The following is an 8,090-nucleotide window of genomic DNA, read 5'->3' as shown; positions in this document are numbered from 1 at the left end:
AAGAGATCTCAGTATCAGCAAGTCAACAGGTCAGTACCAACATATTATTGCTAGAAATAATGCTTTTGAAAAAAAACTTCATTTTCTTTTTCAGTGATTATCACCTTATCATCATAGCAGAAAAGCAGATGGCAATACCCCTCAAGAGATCACTTGTGATCCTGATGAAAAAGACTTAAAATAGCAGAAGACTAATTAACATTAAGAATTGTATATGCTAAAAGCAAACTTCTAGTACTCTGCACTATTCTTCCCTAGACTTAGAAGAGCTATTTTCCATTGTCAAGTGTTTTTAATGTCATCCATTATCATTTTGGGATATGATAACTACAGCTAACACTACATGAGAAACAAATTGAAAACATAATATTTTCTTTTCTAACTAAAACAATAAGAATTGTTCTTCCATTGCTGCAGTATCCCAAAGTCAACAAAAAAAGAATGGGTTCCAAAAGCTGAGATGTAGCAGGAGCAAACTTCTCATTTTGAGTTCTAACTTCCACTGAGGTTGAATTCCTTCTGAGAAATTCAGTTCTACCCATATTTTCCTATTGAGCTCTGACTTGAAAAGGTTCAATGTTGTCATGCTATTGTAAAAGTTACATACCTTCTTGGTGCTTTCTCATTGGCATCTCCTCACAGCACTGACTCCTTCTTCACAGCACAGCCAACAAACTCCAGCTCTCTCCTCGACCCACTCTTTTGTAGCACTCACCCTTACTGGACACAGCTGTGGCCTATTAAGGGCAGGCCTGTTCTTCATCTTTGTAATTAGTACTGCTGCAACTCTTCAGGGGTGAGATTGGCTTCTGCACTCTCTCTACTCTTACATTCTATCCCCCCACAATTCAACAGATTATTTTGCATAAAAATACCTTCAGATTATCTCCTAACCAACTTCTCAGAATTTAATCATCAAGTATTTAGTCGTTTACTTAATGTTTTGCCATGATAAAAGTTAACTTTTTTCATTAGATTCCATTATTTTTTATATTTACTGCACCTGGAAAACCCACTAAAATGAGCTTAATTCTCCTTACTATAAAACTGAGCTGTCTGCTAAACCTATTTCAGAGATAATAACTTGCTAGATTTACAGTGAGTCTGTTCTAAATCGATCTAATTTGAGTGTCTTGAGAATAAAAGTTGGAAGACCTTCATGATTAAAGCATCAATTTTAGCAATTTATGTGGGGTGTCTTTTTGTCAGATAAACTCCTTTGGAACTGCAGTTGTTTATTGGTTTGTATCAGCTCCATAACTTGGGGAAGGGGATGGTACAGTATCAGTTAGTTATCCTTACATTTGTCTTCGGAAATTACTGGAACCACTACAATTTTTTTGTGATATTCTAAATAGTCCTAATAAATGTAGAAAAAAAAGCTTCTGTTTCATAACAATAGTATATAGTACATAGGAAAAGTACATCGTACATGGGAGGGAAAAATTACTTATTGTTGCTTTTTAAGAAAGAGATCTCCAAATTACATAAGAACTGCTACAGGTCAGTTCTTTTCTTCAGTTTTGGAAAGGCAACAGCTCTTTTTTTATTGCTGCTGTAGAGTGACAGCTAAACAGACGATGCCATGTGCCTGTGGTAAAATTGAGAGAAGTTGTTTGGCAGGGAGTGGATCGGGAAACAGGAATGATACTACAAAGTGATAGCAGTCTGGGTGAATTATCTTCCCAAGATTGCTGTGCTGCCTCACTTTGTCAGGGACTTAATTCTGTAGGGTACGGAGGATTTCAGGGACTGATTCAGCAAAATACTATGACATCAAATATGTCTTTAAATGTATCTACACAGAACGCCCAATTGTAATATTATACAAATCCTTAAACCAATTTATTATCAGGAAGCGTCTACAAAGGTCATATTGTTGCACATAATCTCAGTACACAAAGGCACCAGACTAAGATTATGACACCAGCACAAATATTCAAAAATACACTCTGCAGGACAAATTAGTCTGAACTATTTTCCACACTGTGTCTGAAAATATTACCACAATGAGATCAAGTACTCTTATACTGTACTCCACTGTCCACTATAAGCAAGACATGAGGTAACAACATCAAGTAGTCAGGAAAAACATGAAACAAAGCAAAACAAACTCTTGAAGTGTGCAAATCAAGGCTTTGCCTTGTCTTGATGCTTAGATCCTTGCTCCACAACCACAGCCATATTGCAGTGTAAGGATGCCTGCAGGCATGTTCACTATGCCCCAGGGCCCTTCAGGATCACTAATCATTAAAATTCAACAGACTGCATCAACAGCCACTCAACAGAGAAAGAAGGCACCAAATGCAGATGCCCTGAATGCTGACCATACAAAGTGTTGATGATATACACAAACCCAGAAAAAGCAAAGCAGTTGTGGGGTTTGTGTGAACAGCCACACAACAAGGCTACTCTTGTGAGTGTACATGGCTTAGTTGGACAGAAGGCTGTTTAATTTTCTATTCTAAAAAGCAAAATACTTACTAATCATTGGTGACATATCATCTGCCACTATATAAGAGCATCCTGCATAAATGAGGATATACATTCACTTGCAAGTGGAGAGACAGAGGATAGACTCAGAGCATTTAAGGGTTTCAGACAGGGTCAGGATAGTGAGTGAGTATCTGTAATGAAGAAACTGAAGTTCATGGGGGTTTTAAGAACAGGCAGAACTAGAAAATAATTTCAATGTTTCTCTTTTTTTCCCCTTATCTCCTGTCATAAGCAAACAAGTAAAAATCCTTAACTCTTCCCCATGTATTTCACTGAGGAATGGGTGAAATGTAATAGACCAACTTTAGAGAAAATCTGTTGAAAAATAAATCACCTTGAACAGAGAGGATGCAAACAACAGGCTTCAGTATGAAACACTGATAACAGGATCCTGGTACTTGTTTACTCTTAAAGCTTATCAAAGTTATTCAGGGTCTCCAGCTCTTACTGAAAATTGAATTATTTCATCTCAGAAAGTATAAACAGGAATGAAATCTGTGAAACAATTTGCTCATTTACATTTCCACAGGACTTCAGCAATTGCTTTCTAACTCAAAAGGGCTTTTAGGTCATGACTTGAGCAAGTTTTTTTGTTGGCTGAAGAGATGATGGATGGATGAAGCTCTTGTACAATGATCTGCTGTTGGAAAATCTAAACCACAATACCTAATTTTAAGAGTGGCAAAATTGCTATGCATTAGCCATATTTCCAGTCTCACAGTCAGTGCCCAAGATATGGTGACAGACATGTTTGACTATCTTCATGTCTATCAACCTCTTCTTTATTTCAGAGGTATAAATCTTGGTAATATGGACACATATTACCTTGGTAGCTGTTTAAAAAGTTTTCTTGAGTTTCAAAAGCCAGAAAAATTTGCCAAGAGGCCTTAGTCAAAATGATTCCCACAACCCATGCTGCTCCACAACACCTACAGTACCAATATATCTCATGTAAAGTCTACCAAGATAGACCTATATGACCTCCATCGAAACCTTGCAACCTGAGCAGTGATGGGTTATTTAGCCTATATTGGTTTTGTATTATGAGAGGTGTTTTTACAAAGATCAGTCAGATATTCTACAAAGATTTTTCTTCTAAAACAGGTATAAGAAAGACCTAGCAAAAGACCTAGAAAGACAAAGACAGTGCATCCCTAATGATGTAAAACATTACCACTTTCATTTTGTTAGATAAACACACACAGCAATTTCTAATATCAAACCACTCAGCACATACTACACAGGTTCTATCACTGTTCTTTTCACTCAGATGGCATTTTTTAAAATAAAAATTCCACATATAACAGGTCTACAAGGGAAGAAACAAGAAAATAAATATCTCACCAGTTTACCAACCAGATTTGTTAGTTCATGAATAGTTCATGACACTACTCACCTTCCAACGTTAATAGTAGAAGACGAGTGTATGTTTTCAGAGTCATATGATATACTTTTTTTTCTAGAGTATAGCTCATAAGAAGCTCTACTAATAAATAATTTGGAGCTGAATTTCCCTCCAGTGAAATTGTGTTCTGAATACTGAGTGCATTAGAAATTGGGGTTTATTTCTTTTCATTTAAGAAACGTGCCGTATTTCAGAAAGCAAAAATTCATCTCTACAGCTTACAATCTTTTAAAAACACAAGACTACAGAGGAGAAAGAAAATGCTCTTGGGTGACCTCACATTCTGGTGCATTAACAGTGAGCACAGTCAATACAGTGAACTATTCTTAGTTAGCAGCAAATTTGCAAGCATCAGCTGAGGAACAAAGAGACGTGCTCCTCTTTAACTGAGGCACTGAGGCATAATGGGAACAAAATATTACTTTGCTCAAAGAAAAATCATAGGTTATAGCTGCATTACTGTTTTGAGTCACCAGTTAGACCCTAATAACAGGGGTGAGTTTTAGACCTCGATTGATTTCTGGGTGCTGTGCTGAAAAGAAAGTATTGGAGCACAGTCCACCCACAGTGCACTTAAAGTGATTCAGAGCTGACAGGCAATAAAAGAAATATTGTTCCTCTTCTCATTTAGTAGAGCAAGAATAGCTGCATGCAATTTTATTTCTGAACTTTATAAGTGAAAAATGACTCATTTTATTAGATAAAGACCATTTAAAAACCTTGTTCCTATAATTTGCATATTTTTAAAATTAAATTAGTTCATCACGAAATGGTTAAATATAGTATTATGAGATAGGTGAAAGCCTGTAGAATATAAAAAAAAATTGTTACACACAGGAATTAAATAAAAAGGGAATGTACTAAAAAGGAGAACCTGTCTTGAATTTTATGTCCCTTCCCTACATTTACAAATGGATGTGCCAATCAAAACTGCAACCATAAATTACTTTATCATACATGCAACTCACAAAGCTCGTAAACAAATGACCTTGTAGCTCTATTTTTGCTAGTTCTGTTCCACAAATCAGGCAGGCAATGCAGATTTTACAGGTTGAGAGGATGTCATGGAATGCATATACCGTTATATCTCTCACATACACAAACACACACTTTTAATTAACGTATATTGGCTGTAGAGCTGTCTTTCTTCCCTCCATCCTTTTCCCAGCTTTGCCATCAAAAAAGAGTGAGTGGTGAAGAGGTAAAATATGATTACACACCCAAGCCAAAAACAGTTCTGTCAGGCTGTTTGCCTGGCAGCTAATAGATATGTAATGTAAGGTAGATTTTGAAAAATCACATTGACACCATTAAAAACTCACAATAGAACTACCACTTTGCTGTGTACAGTCAAATTATGAATATCCTCTCTGTTGCCAGTTGTTTATTTTTAAAAGTCTAATTTAAAGGAAATATTGGGAGAAAAAAATTACTTCTGTGATTCAGAGTAGGAGTCAGAAAAGATGATTTAGTTTTTAAGTCACCAAAATAGAATTCAGGACATGCAGTTCAAACATGTTCACTGCAAAATTTTTCATGTATTTTTAAAACAATCTAATTGAATCTCTCCATACATATCTTTTGTCTCCAGCTTATTCAGATCTCTTTGGGGAAAGAAGCAGAGGTTTTTGTGTATGAATTCTGCACATAGCTCACAGGGCTTCTCAATGGCCACTTCTACCTGGAAAATCTATAATGAGGTTGTATGACCTTTCTGCCTTCCCCATTACTCATGCCTGAGAGAAGACCCCAGTGAACATCTGCAAAGCAAATTGATTATTCTTCTCCCCAAACCTTCATCCCTCCAGATGCTTACAAATAAACAATAGCATCCAGAGGTGGCATACTCAGAAACCAATGTTACACCAACTAGGATCATCTTGTGTTTTGTTTTACTTTCCCATTTTCTCCTTGCTTTTAAAAGTAGATATTCTATCTTCGTCCTGTGTTTTAACAATGTCTACAGCAAAGGGAATCCTGATTCACTGGGATTATGGCACTCCTCTGTTAGCAAAAAAGCCCAGGTCCAGCACAGTGCCCTCCTGGTCCCTGGGGAGTCCCTGTCCCTCCTCACCCCTAACAGAGCCCCCAAATTATGCAGCTCCTGGCTGTGATTTTGGTACATCATGTTGCCCAGAGGGGTTGTGGATGCCCCATTGCTGAAAGTGCTCAAGGCCAAGCTGGATGAAGATCTGGACAGTCTGGTCTCTGGAAGGTGTCCAGAGCTCCATGGTCAGGGGGTTGGAACTAGATGATCTTTAAGATCCCTTCAAATCCAAACCATTCTGTGATTCTATGATTTTTTTACTAATTCGAAAAAAAGCAGTACAATGGAATCCTGTTTAAGCCTCATAGCTTTACAGTAGTTTACATGAAAATAATTTTACATTCTATATAAAATTGGTAATAATAAGCACTACAACTGGAAGCAATTGGCTACAAATTATTTGACAGTATTATTTCTCTGAATTTTTCTTGATATGCAACCTCTGCTTCTATTGGGTCCCTCACTGGAACTTAATTCAAAGTACACCTATCCCTACTTCTCTAAAAGTGTGGCAGGAGAGAGGAAATTGTAATCAAAATAATTAGAAATTTTTAAAATTTAATTTTTTATTTCTTTCTAAATAAAAATCATTTTAGTGCTGTTTAATCTAGCTGACAAAGTTAAAATTAGTGCAAAACCATAATAGAAGAAAATGAGCACATCTAAAAATAAGCAACAGTGAACTAAGACAAAAAAAACTTTTGAACAAGAACTGGAAGGAAATAGATTAATTTTTTAAAAGAAGCTCATTTTCCCTTGAACACATTTTGAATCGTTACTACATTGAGAATCATTTTTATTAAAATATTAGTAACTTTTTTACTGCCCAAGTGATGCAACATTCTAAACTTATAATTATGGAAAAGAGAAAGTACTGTTAAATTTTGTAATGCAAAACCCTTTTCATAAAAAATTAACTTAGATGCTAATAAATGTATTTTTGTTTTGTTTTCATTTGGGGAATGTTATGTATATTAAACCAAGTCAGTGGTCCAAATGTCCATAAAATTCTATGAAGGAAAGATCAAAACTCTAACACCCTGAAAGCCAGTCTAGCTTTTCCTGATAAGACCTTGCTGATCTGAGTAATTTTTGGAACATGCTTGGCCTACGTAAGAAATTGCAGAATAGTTATTGAATCAATGTGGAGTCCAATTATTTTGCGTAATTTCACATGTGATCTCTTACATCCACTTAATGACATATAAAACATGTAAATTTGTACACCAGCACAAAGTGAGGTGGAGTTCTGTATCCAGCACAATAACCTACAAGTCAAGAGTTCTGTTCAGAAAATGTCTTTCTCCTTACAACACTTACAGAAAGTGCAGCAGATCTGAAAATAGTCCCATTCAAATTTGGAGCACGGATGTGTGGTGATATAGGTTCTGTCTGTACAGTTTCCATTTTAAAGGTTGGAAATGAAGGCTTGTGATGGGCACCAATTATTTCAGTAGTATAACAAATAATTCTGATTGTTAATTCCAGCTCAGTAGATGATAAGAATTTGACTTTAAACATCATACAAGGATTGCAGGTGGTCAGTAGATAATGAAATTCCTGTTTACAGAAAAGAAAATCTCTTAGTACTGGTGAAGTGAGTTTTACCTTAAATTAAGAAGCAGTGGAGTTCTTTATTTATTGTGATAGTTCAGAAAACCCTCTTGTGATGTTAGAGATTCGGTTTTGGGTTAGAGCAAACACTGCTGAGAAAACCTCAAAGAAACCCTGCAAGTTGTTCTGGAAACGCACAGCCATGCCTCTTGCTGCCTTGCTCTGTGTATTTGGCTCCTGTCAAGCACAGCTCTGGGCACAGATGAAATCACAAGCTGCCCAAGGCAGGGCACTACAGAAGGCAGCAGAGTACCATGGGTGCTCTCTCTCATCAGTCTGTGACAGCCCCATAGTGTGCCAGGCTTGCTATTCCGCTTACCTAACAGAGAGGCAGAAGGTCTTGCCTTTGTGGGGGAAAAAATAATATAAACACATACATATTTCCACTTCTTCCTCATTTTTCACTTTGACAGTATGTTTACATCAAGGGAAAATGTTCAAAGATTGTTAAACATATATATGTGTCAATAAAAAGAAAAAAACCCAACTGAACAAAAACCCCTGAAATTATGAGATACAATTTTTGAT

The sequence above is a fragment of the Agelaius phoeniceus genome, chromosome 1 (genome assembly GCF_051311805.1).
Source record: "Agelaius phoeniceus isolate bAgePho1 chromosome 1, bAgePho1.hap1, whole genome shotgun sequence".
NCBI lineage: Eukaryota > Metazoa > Chordata > Aves > Passeriformes > Icteridae > Agelaius > Agelaius phoeniceus.
Note: the sequence above shows the minus strand (reverse complement) of the source record.